Genomic DNA, 26769 nt, shown 5'->3' on the forward strand with positions numbered 1-26769 from the left:
GAAAAATATAAATGATAAATAATGAAAAAGAAATTTAAAAGAAGAACTAAATTGGAATATTAAAAAGAAAATATTATATATTTAAAAAAAAAAAAATGTACAAAAACTAGTTTAAAAATAAAAAAAATAAATTATTTTTTATACAAAAATTCCAATATCAATACATATTAAAAGAATTCAAGAAAACGAAAAAAATATGTTAATTGAAAAAATTCGGCAAAGGCATAAAAAAAAAATAATAAAATAATTATATAAAATAAAATAAAAGTAATTATTTATAAAAGATAAAAACAGCAAAAAAAATTTAGAGAACATAAATAGATAAACAAAATATTTTTTATAAAAATAAAATTATAATAATAAATAAACAAAAAAAGGAAAAAAATAATAAAAATTAAAACAAAAAAATTCAAAATAATAATAACGCTTACATGAAAAATAAATAAATGATTACATTAAAAAAAAATAAAATTTCAAATATATAAAAAATATGCATATATAATATCAAAATATAATAATAATAAAAACAAGAAAAAACGTTAACTTCGGCTGTACCGAAGCTAATATACCCTTCACAGGTGCATTTCTTTTAGTAACTATGTGTTTAAGCAAATCTAAAGACGTAAGAAAAAGTAAGTAAAAAAAAGAAAACATTTTACTAATTCTTTTTAGCCGGGTTGTTTGCTAGAAACATTAAGGTTATATAGTTAACCGATCTGAACAATTTCTTCGGAGATTATATTATTACTTTAAGCAGTAATCCATGTCAAATTTCGCGAAAATTTTGCGAAAATTTTCAATACAAGCCATTGATTCCGATCGTTCAGTTTGTATGGCAGCTATATGCTATAGTAAACCGATCTGAACAATATTTTCGGAGATTAAATTATTTCTATGAACAATAACTCACACCAAATTTCGTGAAGATATGTAGTAAAATGCGGAAGTTTTCCATACAAGCCCTTGATTCCGATCGTTCAGTTTGTATGGCAGCTATATGACATAGTGAACCGATCTGAACAATATTTTCGGAGATTAAATTATTTCTATGAACAATAACTCACACCAAATTTCGTGAAGATATGTAGTAAAACGCGGAAGTTTTCCATACAAGCCCTTGATTCCGATCGTTCAGTTTGTATGGCAGCTATATGATATAGTGGTCCAATATAGGCAGTTCCGACAAATGAACAGCTTCTTGAAGAGAAATTAACATCTGCGATATCTTAAAAACTGAAGGACTAGTTCGTATATATACAGACAGACGGACGGACGGACAGACAGACGGACATGGCTAAATCGACTCAGTTCAACATACTGGTGCCTCCGACGCTTCCTTCTGGGTGTTAGAAACTTCATGACAAACTTAATATACCCTGTTCAGTATACCCAATGCAGTATTGTGAATAAAAATTAATACAGGTGAATAAAATAATTTAAATAAATGAAATGAAAAATTTAAAATTATGCTATAAAACTGTATTTTGCGTACAAAAAAAAAAAAAATAGAAAGAAATGCCAAAAATAAAAACTAAAAATTGAAAAAAATAATATAATTATAAAATACAAATAATAATAAAGTTATATTAATGGTAATGAATGTAAGTAACAATAATATCAAAGTAATAAAAAATATTGTTACAATAAAAATTCTAAAAGTTTCTTTTTATTTTGAAAGGTTATTTAAACATATGATTTAATACGTAGGAAACACTAGTAATAAAAAATAATAAAAAAATGAATAAAAAATTGGTTATTGTATTTAAAAAATCTTAATAAGAGTGTATAAAAAATTTAAAAAGAAAAAAATTAAAAAAAAATATAAGGAATTATAGATGTTTTCCTACAAAATATATTGATATTGATAAAAAAATATTATAAAAAAATTCACATTTAAGAAAGTAAATTAAAAAAAATATAAAAATAAATATGTTTCTAAAAATAATAATGCTAATAAAAAATAAATGTAAAAAATTAAAAGGTAAAATCAATAACTTTCATAAAAAATAATTATTATTCATTAATAATTAATATTATTAATTTTAATAAATAATTGTAATATTATTACAAAAATAATAATAGTAAATTATTAATTAAATAAAAAATATATAAAGTAATTACATTGCAATATATATGTAGCTTAAAAACATTTCTGACATTTTGGATACAACAATTTTCATTTATAAATGGTTTGCAAATCTTTAATTCACTTATGCATATTAAATTAAAAAAATTAAAAATTTTTTATTAAAATGTTATTCATCCAATGGATGTATGCTAGGAAAATCTGAAAATTTAAATAACTAAGAAATGCCAGTAGAGTACAGTCATGCATATTCTTGGCAATTAACTTTAAAAATCAGTTTTAGAATTATTTCATCCTTTGGACGAATATTTTCATTCATTGGATGAATATTTGCAATAGTAAAAATTTCTGTAAGAGAACTTTTTGAATTTTTTTTTACTTCAAAGTGTATTTCCGTTGATGGATTTATGCTGGGAGTACTGATTTTTTAAATAAGCTTAGTCATTTACAGCAAAAATCAGTTTCAGAATCATTTCATCCTATTGCCGAATATTTTCATCCATTGGATGAATGTTTGTAATAGTAAAAAGCTATTTTTTTTTACTTTAAAATGTATTTCTTCCGATGGAGGTAAATACATATATTGGGCAAATAGGATTTTTGAAATAACTCAGACTCACACTAAACATGGGTTTTAGAATTATTTCATACTTTCGACGAATAGTTTCATCCATTGGAAAAGTTTCAATGAATAACTAATTTAAAATTTAATTTATTTTATTAGGAATCTCTCTAAAATAAAAATTAATTAATTCTTAAAGGAGAAAAATAAATATAAATCTAAATATTAGAAGGAATAAAATAAGGAAGAGATGAGTAGAAATTTTAATTACATATATTTTCACTATAAATAGCAAAATAATAAATTGCCGAAAGAGCACCTGTTGCATAACATATGTTCCAATTATGTTTAATTGACGACCACTTGATGGTAAAGCCTACTTGAGGCAGTTTAAGTGATGTGCGATTAATAATTTAGATCGATGAGCGGTTACGTATGCTTTTATATAATATAAACAGTTAATTAAATAAAAGTAAATAGAAAGTAAATTAAATAATAATTAAGTGAAAATCATTAGATATATAAAATAGAAATAGTGTTTTAGGGTAAACAACCCCTTACCAAGGTAATACATATATATTTAGAGATATTGAAAAATAATGAATCATTAAAATGGCATTATGTGTTCGTTTATAGGATAAGGTTATGTTTAGGTTACATTAATGCTGATTAATATACCATAAACAGTTATGTATTGAAAAAAGTACCGATTAGAATCAAATTAAGGGATTTATCAGAAATTTTCGAATTTATTGAATCCAACTATTTGGGCTTACTCTTATCAATTTTATTTGATATCGATTTTTATATGCTCAGTCAACCCTAAACAAAATATTTTTTCGAATTTCAAAGCCCATACTATTATCCTCAAAGATTCTATAATTAATACCACCAATTTTCCATATTTCCTTTAATTACAAATCTCCTGGAATGCTTTCAGTATTTCTAAAAATCTAGTAAAAACTCTAAAAACACATGCACCATCAACTGCAATTTCTTTGCAATGAAAAAAAGGCGAAACACTCAAAAAATCCACGCTAAGTCAAGCATACTTGTAGGCGTGCTTGCCAGCGCTTTATAATGGCGAAATAGCGAAAGTATTTTTTGTAGCACAATCAACGCCTCGTTTAAATTGTTTTTCTTTGCTTTTACTTTGTGTGTGTGTGCTTGTGCTATTTCGGCCGATTTTCATGTTAACAGCTGTTAGTGCTTGCACACTTTTAGGCGTTGTTTCAAGGATTGTTTCAATGCGCCCGGATTGCTTTTATATTCACTTGGATTTGCTGGAGTGAGATAGAAGGTGTATATACATTTATGAATTTAATATTGGTATAGTGATTGCATACTTGCAGGCGTTGAGCATAAGGATTTTGTTATTTTTGAAGATGAAGTATGTGCAGTAAAAAGCGTAGTATAGAAAAATGTCTAATAACATTTCCTAAAAATATACCTAATTTAACTGTTATACAAAGTCTCAGATGTCCCTTTATGTACCAAATTACATTAAAATGTACGCAAAAACTGTTGTATTCAATAAGTATACTCATTTCTACACGAAAGAGCAATTTTTTCATAATTTCAAACTGTTATACTAACTGTTATACGTCAATATAACACTTAGATATTTGCCATATTTGTACGTAAAGCTTGAAATACGATTAAAAAATTTTTTACCTAAAAATTAAACTGTTATACAACTGTTATACACTTAAAAAAATTAGCAATAACAAAAATTATCTTCAAAGGAAAAATATAAAAAACGAAACCTATAAAAAATAGTTTAACAGTTTAGCTTTTCATACTCTCAAACTGTTATACTCACTGTTAGACATCAATATAACACTTTTATTTTTATAATATTTTAATGTTAAGCTGGAAACAAATTTAGTAAGAATTTTTACTTAAAAATTAAACTGTTATACATTTATTTAAAAAAGAATTATTAACAGAAAAATGATACGCAGAGCAAAAAATAAGAAAAAATCAACAAAATAATAATAAAAATAAAGAAATATCAGCTACTTCTCATCTTCTTCCCTGAAATGCATTAAAATACTCAAGACCTACAGTCACTCCAATTTCCTTGCAAAACACACACACTTACATAAGCATACTTAACGTTCAAAGAAGCAGTTAGTTCGTGCATGGCAGTCAATCTGTCATTTTGTATGCCCGCTGGGCAGCTCAGCCCTACTCGCAGCATCTCAGTCTGCAGTTCGCAGCGTAACAACGACTGTTGATGTGGTCATTGTGTCCTTTGTTTGCCATCAATTTGTTGTTGTTTACTGTAGTCTTGAACGAAATTACTACCACACACACAGACAGACATAGACATAAAGAGAGACAGCTGCATATTTCAATTTTCATACAATGTAAGACGAACTTTGGGGCTATCATTTGATTTGTGTGCATTTCCTGTGCACCCACGCAGTTAAAGGGCACCCATGCATGCATGTGGGAGCGTGTGTGCAAGCCAAAATCTGATCTGATCTGGTTGACTTTGTGGGTTGCTTTGATCGTTCTGATGGATTGCAATGGTTTTTGCGTGGTCAGTGAGATGGGAAGGCAGGGGAATTTTTGAAATTTATGTGAATTCTGGAAACAAAAGTAATTTAAGAAAATCTGAAAATTTATTTTCGAAAAAGTTTTGAAAAAAAAAGTGAAAATTTCTTTATTATATTTTTCAAAATATTTTAAAACATTTTTTTAAACAAAATTTAGAATATTTTGTTTTTAGTTTTGAAATATTTTTTGATGAAAAATATTTGAATATTTTTTCGAAAATATTTTTGAAATTGTATTAATTTATGATTTAGTGGTTTTTGGAATAAAAATGTTAAGGAAAAAAATTAAAAATTTCTTTTCGAACATATTTTGAAATTAAATTTTTCAAAAATTTCTTTGTAATAAATTTTTTAAAGGGGTAAATTTGAATATTTTTTCGAAAATATTTTTAAAATTTATTTTCAGACTGAAAATATCTTTTCGAAAAAGTTTTGAAAAAAAAATCTGAAAATTTCTTTATTACATTTTTCAAAATATTTTAAAACTTTTTTTAAACAAAATTTTGAATTTTTTGTTTCTAGTTTTGAAATATTTTTTGATGAAAAATATTTGAATATTTTTCGAAAATATTTTTCAAATTCTTTTAATTTATGATTTGGTGGTTTTTGAAATCAAAATATTACGGAAAAATCGAAAAATTTCTTTTCAAAAATATTTTGAAATTAAATGTTTCAAAAATTTTGAATTTCCTTTTCAATAAATTTTTTAAAGGGGAAAAATTTGAATATTTTTACGAAAATATTTTTAAAATTTATTTTTAGACTGAAAATATCTTTTCGAAAAAGATTTGAAAAAAATCAGAAAATTTTTGTTCGAAAAGTTTTGAAATTTGTTTGAAAATTTTCGGACAATTTTTTATTGAAGATTTTATCGTAAGTTTTCTTTAAACAAAATCATTTTCAAAACATATGCAAGCGGCAGCTAAAATTTATTGTTTCTATTAGTTCCACCAAAAATTTAAAATTTAATATTAAAAAAAAAAATGAAATTTTTGTATGCAAGTAAACTCATTCATATGCATCTGCCATGTAATAAAATTTTCGCCAGCCTTTCGTTTCAGTCATGGAAATCAACATGCAGTTAGTTATAGCAAAGGCAAAACAAAAAAAAGAAATATGAAAAATTCTGAAAAATTTATTGTAATGGATAAATAAATATTAGGATAGCGTATAGCAACACTGCATGGATCATTTGCCTAAAGCAATATACAATTCACACTTTGCTGTGCAGCATTAGGGGCGGCAGGAAGTTTGTGAATATTAGAAAAAAATAGTGACACATGGCGAACAGAATGCATTTTCAATAGCGTAAAAGAAAATCGCTGGGCAATTGCTATTGTATTTTCAAACGTTTTTCAAACGATTAGCTTTTATTGGTGGTGTGTGAAAAATGTTAGTGTTATATAAATAAATATGTTATACAAATAAAGAGAGATTTGTTTACAAATTGCAGTTGACTAAACTATGTAAAATAGTGGGAAAATATTTGTATACACATGATATGTGTAAAGGCATGAGAAAAGTACGGTTTTAATGCAGAAAAGTGTTATGCAGTATATTTTTTGGGCAAAGAACTATAAAATAAAGTTTATAAAGCTATACTAGATGTGTATATTCATAAAATCCATGCATATTTCGTTGAAAACTTCAGAAAATAAACTGTTATAAAGTGTTATACAAAGTTTTGAAATGTTTTCAAAAGTGTAGACACTATGAAAATTTGCTCAATTCACGCAATGACTGATTGTCAAGTTATAAAAAAACTGTTATAAAGTGTTATACAAACTGTTATACAGTAAAAATAGTGTAAAAAGCACTTGCAAATTGCTAATATTAAGGCAGTAATTTCATTACATTCAAAAAATGAAAATCGTGGTAGGAAAAAATTGTTATAAAGTGTTATACAAACTGTTATACAGTAAAAATAGTGTAAAAAGCACTTGCAAATTGCTAATATTAAGGCAGTAATTTCATTACATTCAAAAAATGAAAATCGTGGTAGGAAAAAATTGTTATAAAGTGTTATACAAACTGTTATACAGTAAAAAATAGTGTAAAAAGCACTTGCAAGTTACTAATAGTAAGGCAGTAATTTCATTACATTCAAAAAATTAAAATCGTGGTAGGAAAATTGCTATAAAGTGTTATACAAATTGTTATATAGTGCTTATTAAGCAGGAAAAGTGTTAATAGTTGTAAAACAAGCTCGAATTCCCTAATAAGCCTGAACTTTAAATTTTTTAGTCGCTGTAGCTTATAAACATTATCAATTAATCAGTGGTTAAAAATTGTATGCATAATGAATTAAGCTAACTGTTATACGTGTAATAATAGTTTTAAAAACGTAGAAATTAAGAGGATATACAAAAATTAGTCAAAATAGCACCGAATTATCAATTAAAAACTGTTATATAGTTGACAGAACTGTTATACAATGACACGTATAGCTTTATAAACGTAGAACTATAGAAGATATATAGTTCCTGAGTTAGTAATGCAACGAATTCACAATAAAAACGGTTATACTACCTATAAAACTGTTATACAAACTGTTATACACATAATAATTAGCTTTTTTTACTTGCTCTTTTATAGACATAGTGATATCAATTATTCCCACCAATGCCTTCAAGCTTCTCTACTCATTGTTAATCACATGAGTTTTCACACAAAATTCTAAATTAAATCTAAATTGGTAAGCTTTTAAATTGTTTACACAATTTGATTATCGTTTTCAAGCCCTAACTTGCTGCTAGACACAATTGAGCTTGAGATTAGCGCCAATGCTGTCATTATTTACACTATACTTCAATACAATTTATATGACGCTATACAAAGTAGAATATTCTATAAATACTCGCGATCATTTGTACACATTTTAATTCACACAGTTATCATAAATTTGTATTTAAACACCTACCCGTGCCTTTCAACTTTACGCCCAAAACTAAATTAACATAAATTTCAACTCTCTTTCCTGTCGAGAACACAATAACGCCTACAAATATATGTACTATATGTATGTATAACAGTTCAGCGATCTCTAAGCAAATACAACAAATGATCGACACTGATCAAGACAGTATATGTAGTATGATCTGTAGTGATCAATTGCTGCTGCTGCCCCGTACATGATAAATAACCGAATTTTTGCATTTTATTGCATTACTTTAACGATCACTGAACGCCGAACGCTGAACGTACTACACACTCTCTAGGCAAAGAACGAGCAAGTGGTGATCGGCGCACATTTTTTTCTACACCGCCTCAAAGCCGACAATAAACAATGTTTTCGCTTTTCTTTAAGCTTTTTTTTTTTTTGTTTGTGAACACTTTTCAATTTAAATATTTTTGCTGTACTAAAATGTATACAGAGAGCAAGATCAACAGTGTTGAGGGAGAGGCGGTATTGGAATATAAAGAGAGAGGAAATATTCAAATAATCAGAAGAGGAGAGTGAGAGTAGCAGTGTGTTTCAAACAAAGAAAAGATATGTACAAATAACGATCGAGCGTTTGAGAGCGAGAGGTTAATATAAAGACCGAGCGAGAAATAAAGACCGCGAGAAAAATAGAGAGCGAGCGCAAGGTGAGGCATGCAGTAATTTAGAGCAACACTAAGTCAATTTGATTGATAGCTGGCAAAGCAATGCAAGGCAAGGCGAGTCGTGTCTCTGTTTTAGGCAGCGGTAAATTGCAGGTGGGAGCGTAGGCCTTGCGACACCGGTCGGTCAGCGGTGGTGTGGAGCGGGTGCGTGTAAATTATGCACTGTGTATGCCGAAATGCGCGCATTATCATTATTGTGGGGAGGGAGGGGTTGGACGGTGTTTGTACTTATGCATGTTTGTATGTATGCCAGACGTGAGTAATCGCCAGCTTGTATAGCTTGCATGCATAAATTGTTCTTACTTAGTTATTTATTTGTTTAATATTTTATTTGTGTTTATAAATTCTTAATTCTCGGTTGGCGTTTTGCGTTGTGTGTAGGTAAGGCAGATGTGAAGATTTTTGTGATTATTTTTATTTTTTAAGTATTATGCTTTTTGCTGGGCTTGCGGTTGTAGTACTTGTTGCTGTTGTATTAAGTGTATACTTTCATTTGAATTCGTGCGAAAGTTCGCATTTTGTGGTGCAGACTATTTGCGCAAGTTTTCTAAGAAGCGATTGGTTTTTAATTTGAAAAATAAAAACCATTTGTGGTTGAAAAGAAAATAAATGAAATATTATTTTAATTTTTTGATAATATTGTTTTTTAAATAACAGATAAAAAATAAAGAATATTTTTTAAAAACAAAATTTTCTTAAATATTACATAAAATGGTGGTAAAAAATAAAAATAAATGAAGAGAGTAGGTTTTGTTTATGTTCATATAATTCGATAAAAAAAACATATTTTATAATATTAATTGAAAGGAAACATTATGAATTACTAATATTATATAAAATAATAATAATAAATATAATAAAAAAAGATAAATTAAAAAAAAAACGCTAAAATTATGAAAATAAAATATTACAAACGCAAAAATTAAATATTTTTTTGATATAATGCAAATATTATTAAATTTTAATTATTAAAGTATTAAAGCATATATTATATTAAAAATAGTTAAATTAAATAAAAAGTGCAAAAATTATAGATAAATAAATTTATTAAAAATTTATGAAAAAACAAAAAAATTCATTAATTTATTAAATTATAAGCTTTTTCACAAATAAAATGGTTGGACGAAGTCATCTCAACACATATTCGGCTTTAAAACCAACGAATATTAATTATTTGTAAAAATAGCCTCATTGAATACACTTATATATATCCAATTTTATATTAAAAAGAAATTAAGAATTTCAATTACTATAATTAAATAAATAATATAAAATAAAAATTTAATGAAAATATTTTCTGGCTTACAGAAAAAATTAAAGTTTATATTTTACAATAAAAATTTAGTAAAAGTTTTTTCAATAAGAGCTACAAAAGTACAAAAACGGTTTGGGATTAAATTATTTATTCCTGTGAAAGTACATTCGATGCCATTATGTATGGGCATGCTTGCGAAGTCCAGACTCTGAACCCAATTGTCGATGGTTTTCAAGCATAAATCGACTGCTACTGCTGCAATTTTACGTTCGATATTCGTACGAAGTTCCAATTCATCAATCATCGCCTGCTTTCAGGCGTAGACAATAGACTAGACATAGACCTATAGGAAATAGTCTAGATAACAAGTTCACCAAACTTGCGCATATTTTGCTTAATGACGAAGCCATTCAGCAATGAGTCGACCATAAATGGGACGTAGCGCCCTTATTTATTCATGTGAAAGTATATTCGATGCCATTATGTATGGGCATGCTTGCAGAAGTCCAGACTCTGAACCCAATTGTCGATGGTTTTCAAGCATAAATCGACCGATACTGCTGCAATTTCACGTTTGATATTCGTAAGAAGTTCCAATTCGTCAATCGTCGCCGGCTTTCTGGCATAGACCATAGACTAGACATAGACCTATAGGAAATAGTCTAGATAACACGTTCACCAAACTTGGTTTTCAATAAATCGATTGGGGCATTCACAGTAACGTGGAGGTCTTGATCATCACTGAAGAAGTAGGGCACAATGACACCGCCGGCCCAGAAACTGCACCAAATCGTATATATTTCGGAATGAAATGGTGACTCATGGAGTACGTGTGAATTGTTGCCCGACCAATTACGCATATTTTGCTTATTGACGAAGCCATTCAGCAATGAGGCGACCATAAATGGAACGTAGCGCCCTTAAAGTTGTGGCCACTGACTCCGAGTTTCGGTAGTAAATTTTAATAATGAAAATAATTGAAAATGGCAAACCTTACTAAAGAGAAATATCAAAAGAGCGGGAACAAATATGGCGATGTTAGGTACGCATACGGTCTACTTTTGAAAAACCCTTTATTATTACTTAAATATTATATGGAAAATATTAAAACCCTTAACAAGAGATATTGAGAAATTATTTAGGAATTAAATGAAAAAATAATTACTAAAATTATTAAAAAAAAATTGCAAAAATTATAAATGTATAATTATTTCTTTTAAATAGTTTAAATTATTAAAAATAATAGTTGAAATGAAATAATAAAATACTTTAAACACGTTGTACATATATACATAAAAAGAAATTAATGTAATTATATTTAGAAGAATAAAAAAACATTAACAATTAAAATTTTCGTAATTCTAAATTTAAAAAATAAAAAATATATCTGTATGCTATTTAAGGGGGGGGGGGGGGGATTAAGGTTTGACAACTTTTTATTATTTTTTTATTTCTTTTCTGAACCATCAACATCTCAAGAATATTGTGTGAAAGTTTTAGGTCATTCGGGGAAAAACTAACGAAGTTACAGCAGGTTGAATAACGGTACCTCCAGCTACCTGCGCTGAGAGTACAAAACTTTGAATCGATTTTTCCAAATATGTAATTTTTAAAGTCGGTGACCAGCCTACAGAAAAACTACTGCATCGATCGTTTTGAAATTTCGAACAAATATTCTACATATATATAGCTCTCGAATGACGTCGACGTTTTTCCAAAAATTTTAATTACTAACAATTTTACAATAATAAATAGGTCGATTTTTTCGTCTAAAATCGTCATTTTGGATTGAAAATGGTACCAAAAATTGAAAAATTGAAAAATTAAAAAAAACTCGACATCAATTGAAAGATAAACTAATAAACTAAAGAAAGCATTTTGATTTTTTGGTTTCGGATGATCCAGTGATGCTGTAGGCAGGTCACCGCACAACAACTTTTTTTTGAGGTGCCTGCAGAGATCGACGATAAATCCATTATTCCTCGCTATTTTTCGATAAAACTTTTTTTTAAGTATCCTTCAAGTGTTGCACTTTCATATAATAATAAGTAAAATAAACCTACTGCAATAATTTTTTCTAAAAACAATCATGAAAAAAGGTATTTTTTCGACGAAACAAACCTTACCCCCTTAAAATTTTCTAAGGAATTTATTTTTATAAACTGATTTTATGATTAACCCATTTTATGATTAAAAAAATATTCAAAAGTTAATCTTTTTTTTTAATATGGAAAAAGAAAGATTCAAAAATAATATTTACTATAATAAGTGTAAAATTTTACGTGCATTTGTTTAAAAAATTTTTATAATTTTACATAAAAAATGTTCATTAAATAAAATAAAAGTGGCCAAAAATCAAAAAATTAATAAATATAAAATTATTTATATTGTTTATTACTTATATTATTATAAAAAAAATGTATGCCGATTAACTCAAATAAACCAGATTCGTATACATATCTCTCAAATAAACTGCGGTCACACATACTCAAACAAAAAAATTGCTAAACTTTTTTAATTAAAATCCACAATATTTGCATTAATACGGAAGTAGTCAAACAAAAAAAAAAAATATTTCACTGCTGTTTAAAATACTTAGAAATTCTACGCTGCTTAGAGAAAACACGACAAGATAACGAAATTGTGCAATAATAATAACAACAAACAAAATATAAGCAAACATAAACCAACAACGGCAACAAAAAAATGTCGGTTTGTAATAAGCTTAAGTAGAGCAAAAATTTCAATAGTAAAAAAAATAACAATAGCAACAACAATCAGCTAGGCGGTGTAGTGAAACAAGAAATTTTTAATTTATTTGGCATATATGTACGTAAATATGTATGTATTCATATACAAATTTATGTGTAGGTTTGCTTTTTGCAAGCAGCCGAAAGTAACAATAACAAATTTTCAAATAAATCTACAATTATATATATACAACCATATATGCAGATAATTGTATATATGTAAATATGTATGCATGTATGTTTGTAGTAAAATTAAAAAAAAAAAAATGTAACAACTTCAAAGACGATAGCGATACCGATATGCGCGAGAGTAGCAGCAAATAGTCTTGGCGCAGCGTAATGAAACAAGCAATTTGAAGCAACAACAACAAACTACAAACAATTACGTTTACTAAATGACTGTTATGTGCAGTGGCGTACGATTGGAGGAGCAACTTTTGGGCGGTGCATTAGTTAATGCCAATAATTTTAGGAAAGTTTTGCGGAAAATGAATAAGGTAGTGTCTGTAAGCAGTTTACTGTTACAGTAAACGATTTTTGAGGTTGCAGGTTTGGAAAATTTAATTGCAGAAGTCACTTAACTTGTATTTTGGAGACGAAATTTTCATTAAATTTAAAAAAAACTTTTGCACTAAAATAATAACAAAAATATTGATGTCGCAAAACTGTTATAAACTGTTATAAAAACTGTTATACACTGTTATAAAAACTGTTATACTGCATTTTTATGTGTGGAAAAAGCTATAAAAGTTGTTTTATGGCATAAAACTTGCATATTTATGTTCTATCATATTAAAAAAAAACTGTTATATTGGCAGAAAAATTCTAAAATTGTTATCAGAATTTTTTTAAATGTTTAAAAGGCTATTAAGTGTGTTTTTGTTTTATTAAACGGAATAAAGTTTCGTTCTAAAAATTATGGGGCAAAATTTTCAGATGTGCAACGTTAGAATGCTTTGTTATGTTTTTACATAAACTGTTATACATCATAGTATATGTATTTCTTGCACGAAATTGTTTGGTTATCGCATTGTAATGCATAATAAATTTGAAAACAAACTGAAAACCCAACTTATAACTGTTATACAATGTGTTATATAAATTATATCGCGTTGGTTTTGGTTCAAATATACTCATTTTGCATAAAAATAATTTTATGTGCAGTATTAAACATAAAAAAAAACAAAAAAATTTAATTGTTTAAACTGTTATACAAAGTGTTATACAGTTTATATCGCATTGAAATTTGTTAAAATATACTTATTTTATATAAAAATTCTTTTATGTGCGGTATTAAATATAAAAATAGAAATATAATGTTGTTTTAACTGTTATACAAAGTGTTATACAAGCTAAATTGCATTGATTTTTTGTTAAAATATACTCATTTTGCATAAAAATATTTTTATGTGCAGTACTACACTTAAAAATCAACAAATATTAAAATTTTATAACTGTTATACAAAGTGTTATACAAGTTATATTGCATTAAATTTAATTAAAACGTACTAAATTTGCATAAAAATATTTATATGAAATTTTTAGAATTAAAATCTAACCCCCCCTCCACTCCACCTACACCACTGCCTTGACCAAATACTTGTGGTCGCTAAACATTCAAGCTTTTCGTCATCGAACACGGAAATTTTATCAAGATTCAAAAAACCGCGTGGTCGCCTATATACGAGCATTTCGCTTTTGATATGTACACACATACATGTATTTAAAGTTGTATGCCAATTACTATTTTCGTTGCGCTAATACAGTTTACCCATATAATATTTTCAGCTTTACATCACATACTTGAAGCGACAAGACCGGCGTACGGTACACGCAAGCAAATGAATTAATAAAAGTGCAGCTAATTGAAGTGAGAAATAGTAGCGCGACGACAAGTGAGTAATAAATAAGTGGCTGATAAGCAAACAAAAAAGAATAAAAGAAAATATACAAAAAAAAAAAATCCCACCAAAGAATGAAATTATTAAAAGTAAAAGTTGTGAAAAACGTGGAGTTAGAGAAAACCAAAGACAAGTGCATAAGCAAGTGATTAAGCAATTGAACAATATTTCGGAATATTTTCAGAAGAAGAGGAATATAAATATACAAAAATTTCAAACAAAAAGTATAAAATAATATTTAAAAAAAAATATTTACTGAAAATATTAAAAAAAAATTAAAAAATATTAAAAAGAAATATATAAAAAAAATTTACTAAAAATTTTAAAAATAAATCTATAAAAAAATTAATTACCCTCAAAGTCGCTTTGCGGCCATTGTTTTTGACGTCTGCGTTGGTAACGCCGCTTCAACTTCTTACATTGTTGTTGTTTGGTTGGTTGGTAATTTTGCAGCGCCTACGGCTGAACCGACAGCTGATGATGACAACCACAACAACAACATATTAAATTTAATTGCAATTAAAAATAATGAAGAAAACGAAAAATTAACACAACGCAAGCAAGCGATAAAATAGTGCAAAAGGGGAGTGTAAAGTGTAATGATAAAAATAAAAATACAAAAACGTGCAGCAAATCTCAAATAAGTGTGGTGAAGTGTAGAGAATTAAATGAAAATACAGTAAGAAGAAGCAGCAGCAAAGCAGACGTATTTTGGAGCAGATAAGAAGGTGAGTAAGTTAATTATCAAATTAAAAATAGTTTTATGAAAGCATGTAGTTAATAAGGGGGGGTCTTGCTCTTTACACTTTAGTAGCACATTTTATGGGGTTTTGTTCAATTCTACTTGTAGAAGAAAACAAGTATTAGCTAGAATACTTCTTAGTAATTTTGAGCTACCTATGAGTTAAGATTACGCGAAATTGTTCAATCAATTATTAGGCCGCAAACTAAACATTTGTACCATAAAGTGTTATGAAAACTGTTATACTCAATATCAATTTACATATCTTCCGGTTTCTTATAAAGGGTGATTTTTTAAGAGCTTGATAACTTTTTTTAAAAAAAAAACGCATAAAATTTGCAAAATCTCATCGGTTCTTTATTTGAAACGTTAGATTGGTTCATGACATTTACTTTTTGAAGATAATTTCATTTAAATGTTGACCGCGGCTGCGTCTTAGGTGGTCCATTCGGAAAGTCCAATTTTGGGCAACTTTTTCGAGCATTTCGGCCGGAATAGCCCGAATTTCTTCGGAAATGTTGTCTTCCAAAGCTGGAATAGTTGCTGGCTTATTTCTGTAGACTTTAGACTTGACGTAGCCCCACAAAAAATAGTCTAAAGGCGTTAAATCGCATGATCTTGGTGGCCAACTTACGGGTCCATTTCTTGAGATGAATTGTTCTCCGAAGTTTTCCCTCAAAATGGCCATAGAATCGCGAGCTGTGTGGCATGTAGCGCCATCTTGTTGAAACCACATGTCAACCAAGTTCAGTTCTTCCATTTTTGGCAACAAAAAGTTTGTTAGCATCGAACGATAGCGATCGCCATTCACCGTAACGTTGCGTCCAACAGCATCTTTGAAAAAATACGGTCCAATGATTCCACCAGCGTACAAACCACACCAAACAGTGCATTTTTCGGGATGCATGGGCAGTTCTTGAACGGCTTCTGGTTGCTCTTCACCCCAAATGCGGCAATTTTGCTTATTTACGTAGCCATTCAACCAGAAATGAGCCTCATCGCTGAACAAAATTTGTCGATAAAAACATTTCGAACCGAACACTGATTTTGGTAATAAAATTCAATGATTTGCAAGCGTTGCTCGTTAGTAAGTCTATTCATGATGAAATGTCAAAGCATACTGAGCATCTTTCTCTTTGACACCATGTCTGAAATCCCACGTGATCTGTCAAATACTAATGCATGAAAATCCTAACCTCAAAAAAATCACCCGTTACTCTGTTTCGAACTGGTATACTGTTTTAATAACTGTTAAACTGTTATACAAAATGTTATACTGTTATACCTGTATCTAATCAAAAAAACAACTTATTTATCTCAAATGTGTTATCAAATCAATACATTTTGCTATAACAACTGTTATACTGATTGAAAAGTGTGTCATCTGCATTTGAAATGATTTTTCCAGATCCAGTTACATATATTTCAAATTCTTATACTTAATTCAAACTTCATATTTTTTTCTGAAAAACAGTATATTTATTTCAATTGTGTTATGAAATCAACAAATTTTGCATCAAAAGTGATATAAAAACTGTTATACAAAAATTAAGGTCACAATTCTGCATATGAAACGTAGTACTCGGATAAAAAAATTTAGAAAGATATATTTCACTTTAGTACAAGAAGAAACGAGAGAGACTTCAGTACAAGAAAAAGACAGTTCATATTTTTATTTTACAATATCGAAACTGAACTGAGTGTTATGGCCTTTTCACACGGGAGCTAATTGATCAATTAACCGGTCTCTGCTCGATTAAAATGCTAATTTAGATCCATTTACCATACAAAATACTAAATTTACAATAATTTTGAATTGAATTTTAATTGACTTGAAAATGTAATGCAACTCTGCGTCAAATACTGTATTTGTAATTATATATACGTTCTTTGTCTGCGAGTTGTTGTTCACGATAAATGACGGTAGATCTCGCTGATAAAAATAGCAATCAGCTGATGAAAATTACCAACTTCTTATGAAAAGCAAAAACAAAAATGTGTAACTGATCGATTATCGAGTAGCCCGCAGTGTGAAGGACCAAAATTAATTACTCAATCAAAATTTTAATTTATTAATTAATTTGGATGTGTGAAAAGGCTATATGCTTGTAAAATATGCCTGATTTCTAGGCTGAAAAATACTTTTTTCTATGTATTCCAACACCTAAAAGATTGATTCAAAATCTAATTAATTTTTATGACGATGTATTTGAAAAGTTATGACACACTCTACTGGAGTTTTTTAAGCTTATGTTATATGTACTTTCTGGAAATTGTTAGCTTTCGTTCGAAAGCGAGTATTAGGTATATGTTATATGATTATACCGTTATGCAGTTTGCAATGTGTCTAGTTCGAAATTTCCAGAAGGTACAAAAGCTCAAACCTCAATGAGGCGTGATGGTAGGGGCCATTAGTGTATTCATAAAGATAACTTGTACCTTTTTGAATCAGGAAAATTAACTGAACTCAGTAGGGTCAATAAAAAAGACATTTAGACAGGAGAGCTTTTAAGCTTAGGGTATAAGTGGTACTTTGTCTACAAGATAAATTTTTACTCCTTTGAACAGAAGCTTAAGTAGTTCCACATTTTCAGAAGGAACAAAAGCTCAAAGCTTATCGATGTTTGATGAACAAACCCAATATAAGAAGTATTCTCTTTAATTTATAAAGATAAATTGTACCATTTTGAAACAGAAATATATCTGAACTTGTTGGGAGCAAGAAAAGAGACAGTTGGATTGGAGAGCGTTTTAAGTTACTTTGGTTTTGGTTTTGGGTTCAATGCCATATATATCGTTATGAAGTCTTCTAAATAAGTTTGTGTGTCTCCATGAAGGCTTGAATAATTTCAAATTTTCAAAAAGAAAAAAACTCAAAGAGCCACTTAGGTGGCAAAATATAGATTTATAGACAAAATCAAACATTATAAACAATGTATTTTGTATCAGAGTTAAAAAACGTAAGCTTACAAGGTGGAATAAACTAAAGAATTTTCCATTAAAGGATCCCCGGAGTGATTTAATGAGACTTCTTGATACCATATGGATAAATTTTATGGTGTTGAGCTTCGATAGAACTTTTTTTGATTCGTAAAGCTTAGTACGACCTCACAAAGGGTTCATTTAGATCAATATTGGGGGTTTGAGCTTCGAAAAAGCTTAGTACGATCTCATTATGGATTCATTACCTCACTAAAATTCGACGTCATTTTGATACTAAGTGCTTTAGCAACGTTTTCCTGGTAGTTCACAACTTTTGAAACATTCTAAAGCGCCTAAAAACACACCACTTTAATTGCTAGAGGCTGTGCTTTTTAGGCTTCGTTGCAGTAAAAACACTTCAAATTCAATTTAAACAATGCTTTATTTACACAAACTTAGTTTATAGTTTATTTAGACGCTACTTTTATGCAAACAATGTCTATGAAAAAATGATAACAACAAGAAATACAAATAAACAAATAAAAACAATGGTTAGAAAATTGTGTGGAACAGAACAACTGCTGAACCAAGTAGACTGTCAATTGAAACCAGCAACAGAAAAAAAGTGAAAAAACGCCTCAAGCCAACTGACGGAATGTTTAAACAAAACACACCACATACATACTACATACTACAGCCTGCTTTAAGTGGCCGCGTGAGTGTATGTGATGCTTGCGTGAGTCAGTGAATTGCTGAATGAGTGCCTATGAAATGTCTTCGGTCTATGTATGTAGTACATGCAATATGAGCGCAACTGTCAGCGGCTATTTTGCCGCTTTGATGACTGCGCGCTGACATTTGTTGAATGGTGACGTTTGGCTGTAAATTGTTTTGCATTTGCGCTGTTATTTATTAGCGGAGTTTTTTTTTATTTTTTTATCTGTTTCTGTTATAATTTATTTTGTATTTTTTGAAATTAGTTTTGTATTTCTCTTCTTATTTTATTTTATTTTTTTATTTTTTTGCTTTTTATTTTTTGCTTTTGCTTTTACTTTTCATTTGATTTTGTTTTTTTCTTCGTTTTTTCACAAGCTTTGTGTTTACTTAGTGCTTCTTGTTGTTAAACGCCACGTTGACGGACGTTAACGCGAATGAGTCTGACAGCAGATGGCCAAGTGAAATGACATTAAATGAAATGTTACATGCATACCAACATACATACATATAAAGCAAAGCAAATGATCAATGTGCAAAATATTTAGTATAGAAAAATAATGCAAATATAATTGAGAAGAATTCTTGAGGAATTCCAAGAAATGCATGTTAGCCAAAATTACAAGTACATTGTAAAAAATATTAATAACAATAAAAATAAAAAAAAAATTATATAAAATTCGAATGAAAAATATTTAAAAAAATATATAAAATAAAAAAAAAGCAAAAATTAAAAGAATAAAATAAATTTAAAAATTTTTAAAAACAAACAGTTTTTAAACAAAATTAAAAAATAAAATAAAAATAAAAAAAAAATTTCAAAAAAAAATAAAATAGTTAAAAAAATTAAAAATAAAAAACATTAATAAAGAATTAATAATAATAAAAATGAAAATAAAATATATAAAATACAAATGAAAAATATAAAAAATTAAATAAAAAAAAAATAAAAAAAAAAACAAATAAAAAATAAAATAAATTTAAAAATTTCTAAAAATAAACAGTTTCTAAACAAAATTAAAAAATAAATAAAAAAAAAAATTTCCAAAAAAATAAAATAGTTAAAAAAATTATAAATAAAAAAATTTCCAAAAAAAAATTAATAATAAAAAAAATTCAAAAAATAAAAATTGTGCCAAAAAAATTATTTTTTCGCCGTGATGTATGTCAGAAGAAAGTGAAAATGCTCATTTGGTTGACAAAACGTTTGTGGTGGTCGCGTGCGCTCGTCTATTTTAAACGCCACTGACCTTATCGCTTCTTCATTAAAAGGCAAAGAGGAAGGGACTCATACAAATTAATTCAAATGCATTTTAATATCGCATGGTTGATATAAGCAATTACAATTCATCATTAAGATAAATTTTCTTAATCATATATTTAGTTCTATTGAAAAGCTTTGAGGTATTTCACAATTAGTAAACATTAATAAAAATGCTACGGTTGAAACAAGCTCTTTCTACCTTCTATATACATTTAATAAAATAATTTCAAGTATAATCATATTTTCTTCTATTACAAACCGCTATATAACATGTAGGCCTATGTGAGCTTTCAAAAGCTTCCCACCAATCGAACAAACCACTTAGCGTTTAACCTTAAATTATCTTAATTCTAATTCGAGATTTTAAAACTTCCGCTTCCGTCGGCCACTTGACTTATTTGTAGATACTTGAAAGCTTAATTCTTTTTGTATTCTGCAAAGTGGATATGAATGAGTAGGGTGGCCAGTAGTGTTCTGCTTTTCAGAAAATATTTAGTTAATTTAAATATTACTTGAGCTTTTATCGTGAGCTATTGAGCTTTCATATAATTTTCTCACCTTATAATTTTTTGGAAGCAGCTTTATAAGCGCCTAAAAACTTCACATGAGCTTTCGTACACTATGAAGTGTGTGAAATATTTTTTAAATACCAGTTAGCTTTCATTTAAGCTTTTTAAAACAACAAAATTCTCAGTTAGCTTTTTGTGAAAGCTTTTCACACTAAATAATTTCAGGCACATGTTTTTAAAATTTTTAATACCACTGAGCTTTCAATTAACCTCTTTCACACTATAAAATTTTTAGTGAGCTTTTTGTGAGTGCTTTTTACACTAAATAATTTATGACACTTGTTTTTAAAACTGCTTGAGATTCCACACTATAATTTTGAATTTTTTTTTTCAAGCTTTTTAAACATAAAAATTCTCGTGAGCTTTTTGTACTAATTTTTGAAATGTCTGTTAAGTTTTTAAGACCCCAAAATTCATTGCAAGCTTTTGTTGAGCTAAATATTATTTCTGATTATTTTTCCAACTTTTGAAATACCAGTCAAGTTTTTGAAGACCTCAAAATTCATCGCAAGCTCTTGTTGAGAGCTTTCACATATAAGAGCTTTTGAATTACTTTCACATTTAATGAAATTTATTAAATACAATAAAACTGTATGATCTTATTTTGTAACTTCTTCATCAGTTTGAAGCTTCATACAGTAGTCTGAAGCTTTTATACACCCTTAAAAGCTTTGCAAAATTTTTTATTGAAAATACCATATACCTTGAATAAGTTTTAGATGAAAATATTAATATTTGTTTTCAGCTATGAAAGCTCCTTAGAAAGTATAAAAGCTTTAAGCTTTGAAAATAGTAAGAACGAAAATATGAGATGATAGTGATTTATCAATATGTACAAAGTTCTCAGCATTTTAGAAATTAGTGATATTTATTACAGTTCGTAAGCTTTTTTAAAAGCACAAAAGCTCCAGGGTTCATAGAAAAGTATGAAAATTATGCAAAAATAAAAAAAATCAGTGAAATATAATAATTTTTAATGATGTAATGTGCGGAAATTTTTACAAATTTGTTCAAAATTCATTTCGAATTAATATAAAATCCAAAATGATTGTTTATTACATTAAAAATTTGTAATTTACAATAAAATGTTTTAATTAGCGCTAACAATTTCCCAACCACACAATTTTCAACCATAAATATTCACCACAACTACAATAAAAGTGCCAAATATATGGCATGTATCAATTTAAGCCACCAACATTGTCGATACGCAAATTTATTGTTTGGCTTTACTTGTTGTAATATTTTTTTTTGTTTCAAGGAACCAACCAACGTTCCCAATATTCATCAATTCAATGCCCATGACATAATACTGCAAACAATAATTCATTTTACATATAGTGATATATTCGTTAGGCGGAGACTACGGACAAACAAATACAAAAGCAAAGTGATAATATGGACCACAAAACAACAAAATGAAAATAAATAATAAAACTACAATATTTCGATAAAAACTTTTACTATTCAACCTTCACCAGCAGGCAGGCAGGCAGGCAGGCAGGCAGGCTATTGGTTATTTAAGGCACAAGGCACAAATTTATTGCCTCCCCCACAAAGTGCAAAAAAATTATGGATTTCCGAACGACGGTGATTACTAGTTACAGTTACTACTACGTTTGGGAGTTGGGAAAAGTGCTGTGGAAACTGTTGCCACTAGCCACAAAAGGCGTTGTTGCAAATAATGATTAAATGGCATAAACTTAAATTTATGGTGGCGACACAGACAAAAAACTTATATGAAATACAAATAAAACAGCATTTGCTAATAGCAACAACAGCCATGACAACAACAACAAAAAAATTGAAAATAAATGAATGACTTGCGGGCGAAACTTGACAAAGGCACTCAAACTGTCAAAGTCAGGCGGTGAAAAAATTGAAAAAAAATATGGCAAAACGCATGCGGGAGATCGTTGTGGGAGTAAACGCACAGCTGGAAAGTGATATGGAAAGTTTGCTGGTTTTTGTCAAACAAACTGTCAATAAAAGCTGTTGTCCACTATTATTTGTTGAAACTGATGTGCATTTTTCGATATTATACGTATAAGAATATAAGCAATTGATAAGCTTATGTGGGAATAAGAAAACGAAAAATTCATAAAATAAAATGAAAATGAAGAGCTTTCATGAGAGCTTTCAGCTATGCTTTCAAATTTTGACAACTGCGAACATTGCAGTGAAAATTTCACAAACTATTGAATGACAGGAGAAAAAATTATAATATTTAAAAAAAGTTACTAAAAAATAAAAGCTTTATATCCAAAAAAAGATCTTTAATTGAAATATTGTGCTTTGTTAATTGATTAAATTTTAAAGTATGTATTTCAAAATTATGAAAGTTTTAAAACTTAAACTTAAGCTGTTATAAATATATTAAAAATATAAGACATTAAAATAGTTAATAATTCGAGGGCTTAGAACTTCGCCAGCTTAAAAGCTTGTATTTACAAATTAGCGGATTGATAATAGTTTAAGATTTAAAGAATTTTTATATCATGGTAGCTTTAATTATATATCTAATAAATATATATATATATATCTATATAAAACAAATAATTATATTTCTAATAAAAACTTAAAAGCTTTTTTTTTTTGATATTTGGAAGTAACTTTTTTATTATTAAGTAATCTGTAAAAGAAAAACTATTATGATCGTCACGTGATATGTACTGAAAAAGTTATTCAAAATGAAAAAAAGCTCTATAAGGAAAGCTTTCAAAATTTGTAAAACTTTCAGAAGGTTATAAAAAATATATTTCAAAAGTTTGAAAGCTCCAAAGGAAACTTTTACGGAAAAACTTATAATTGCAAACAGCCAGTCAAAGATTTCAAAATTGCACAGTTTGAAACAAAATGTTTTAAAATCCCAAAATATGTAAAAGATAAAAGTTCTTAAACGAAAGCTTTTATTATTTTTTGTTTTTATTTATTTTTTATTTATTAAATTTCTACACTCTCTTCAATTTCCAGTAGTCAAAAACAGATTTTCAATAAGTGAATATTTTAAAAACTTGAAAGCTCTACAGCAAGCTCTTACCAAATAGTTACTTTCTGTAGATGATGCATGCATGTAATAATAATCTCATAAATACTGTCAGTTATTATAAAAGTCAGCGCAAATAAGCAAACATTAATATTACTAAAGATTCTAAAAAGCTTGAAAGCTCTAAATTAAACTTCTTTCAAAATGCCTCCAAAGCTTTTGTTAGTTAATACAATGAAAACTTTAAACAGTGAGAGCTTTGTTTATCACTCGAATATTTGGGAAAGTATTAAAAGTTGTGGACATTCTTAAAAGCTCTGAAGAAAATTTGTATACTCATAAACAAATTTTGTTGAAAATGATTTTCAAAAAAGTAAACATATTAAAAAGTAAAATTAAGCTCATTGAATAACTCAAAGTTAACATATAAAAATGGATTAAAAGCTTGAAAGTTTTACGGAAAGCTCTTACTGAAAAATTCATATTTGATTATGAATGTAATAATTGTCTCAAAAATATTACAAATAGGATGAAAGCTTTAAACAGTGAGAGCTTTGTTTAGCACTAGAATATTCTGGTTAGCACTAGAATCGGTAGAAATATTTGAAAGCTTCGAAGAAAATGTTTATCTGATAAACGTAACTTGTTGAAAATAATCTTAAAATGATAAAAATAAAAGAGCAGAGTTGAACTCATTTCAGAAATTAAAAAAGTTTAAAAAAGCTCATTAAAATATCAAAAGCTCCAAAGGCCCGAAAATATTTGTGATATTATATATTATCTCAAGTCTAATTAATAAAGACAAAAACTTCATTATATAAGGCTTCTACATTAATACTAAATCGTTCTCTATTAACCTGATCTAAAAAGCTTCGCCAACTTACTAATGTTAAGCATTTTATAAATTGCCTGACATTAAACGTTATTTATAGCACTGAACCCAATTGAAATTTCGCCATGTAATTAACTCATCGCTCGCTTAATATTTACAGCTTAGCTGCCTACACAGACATATTTATAATCGAATAAAGCTCAGCTCACTTAGCTCACATTTAACTTTATGCATCCAACCATTAGTGAACTGTCTCAACACCTTTTTTTTCTGATACCACAAATTTGCCATTTCCAAAACTATTTCCCAAATGGTTAAATTTAAATCCATTAACGTCATGATTTATCGCAACGCTTAAGCTGAGCGGCTGAGCATAAGGGGCCCTCCATAAAAGGGATGTTATATGTAGACGGGTAGACGTGTTAATAAGTATAGGCGGTTAACATTAACTGGAAAAGGATATACATACATATACTTTTTTTGTTGTAAATTGCGCTGTCTCGCTAACAAATAGATATACACCAATTCGATACAATATATACTCGTATATACACTGAACTAACTGTAAAGGAGTGTCCCTTTTTCAGTGGAACACATATATGTGTGGAACGTATGTGTAATGTAATTACTATTCGCACATATTTGTGCGCCATTTAGCAAATTAGTTTTATTGTCACATAAACTGAAATGGCAATTCGTTGGAAAATCATTTTCAAACTACATTTTGCTCTTGTAATCCTTACATACATATATACATATGTATGCAGTTATCCCTCGCATGGGTGTTTGTATATTGGTATCAAGAGACGGAGGTCTAAGGATTGAGTTTTCATCTCCATTGTAGAATACTGCTTTAATAAAGTGTGTCTCAAGGTCAAGGCCTTTGTTATTATGGGATGGAATAGTTTCATGTGAAATCAGGTCACTCCAGGTTTAGTCGGGATCCACTAGTATCATATAAAACCTATATAACCTCTCTTCTATTCTGTGAAATAACCTCAGATAATTTCCATAATTTCATTATAATTTGTACTAGTAAGAGTTCTTATTCAGCACTGTTATTCGGAAAGCACGGTCTGTATGTAATATAAATAAAGTTGTTGGCAGAGTATAAAGGCTGTTCTATTGTTTAATTTCTATTATTTGTCAGGGTCTATCGAATATGAGACACCAAAAAGCTTAAAAGAGCTTAAAGCTCATTTGGATGTCCATTCATTTGAAGATAATATTACATATCCTTCTTCCAGGATTCAAAATTAGGCTCTTCAAAATCACAGAATGTGTGAATTCATAAGCTGGTAAAGACATTAAGCTTTAAGGTATCGCATGAGCTTTGGTAAATAAAAAGCTTAGCAGTATTTTGAAATACATTAAAATCTTTTGGAAGCAAAACGAGATTTCTAACATCTTCAGTAAAGCTTTCACTTGTTCGAAAGTGAACAAACTGTCAGCATAGGAGACCTAAAAGTCTGATTTTCTGTTATGTGTGGGAAACAATATGTTGGGAACTTGGAATGTTCTGAAATATTATGACATAATTACTGTAGTCGATTTTTCAAGTAGTAAAAGCTCTCAGAAAGCTTTCCGGAAACCAATTACATTTATTTGCTGCACTGATGCATCGAAGAATTACCAAATAGTAAGCTTATAAGGTGCTTTAAAACGCAGCAAGATCTAAAAACCTAACTTCCACTGAGCTCTGGAGCTTTCATATGACAACTCGATATGAAGAGTTCTTGAAGGAAAAGCACGGGTAAATATTCAGTCTCCATATTTCAGCTGCAATGAAATTTATTTGATTTTTATTTTTTAAGAAAATTGAGTGAAAAGCTCTTTTTGAAATTTTTTAATTAAATCTAAGGCCGTGTGCTTAGTAAGGTACGAAACTAGGGAAATAAGAACGAGGATATAAAACAAAATTATTTTTTTTTTATTTTAAGCAGATTTAGTTCATGATATCTACTTTTTTCATAGCTTTTAGACTTTTTTCTAACCTCATTTTATGCTTTTCGGTTT

The 26769-nt window shown here is 28.4% G+C and overlaps 1 protein-coding gene across 2 annotated transcripts in view; it reads left to right on the forward strand.

Annotated features, from left to right (window-relative positions):
• The window catches only part of LOC105216250 (1-phosphatidylinositol 4,5-bisphosphate phosphodiesterase), a 160312-nt gene that overhangs the window by 1172 nt on the left and 132371 nt on the right, over positions 1-26769 (forward strand). For both annotated transcript variants that reach the window (XM_011190645.3, XM_011190647.3), the window contains exon 2: positions 14612-15452. The gene's annotated coding sequence lies outside the window, so the exon portion shown is untranslated. The remainder of the gene's footprint in view (positions 1-14611; positions 15453-26769) is intronic.

The sequence above is a fragment of the Zeugodacus cucurbitae genome, chromosome 5 (genome assembly GCF_028554725.1).
Source record: "Zeugodacus cucurbitae isolate PBARC_wt_2022May chromosome 5, idZeuCucr1.2, whole genome shotgun sequence".
In the NCBI taxonomy this organism is placed as follows: Eukaryota; Metazoa; Arthropoda; class Insecta; order Diptera; family Tephritidae; genus Zeugodacus; species Zeugodacus cucurbitae.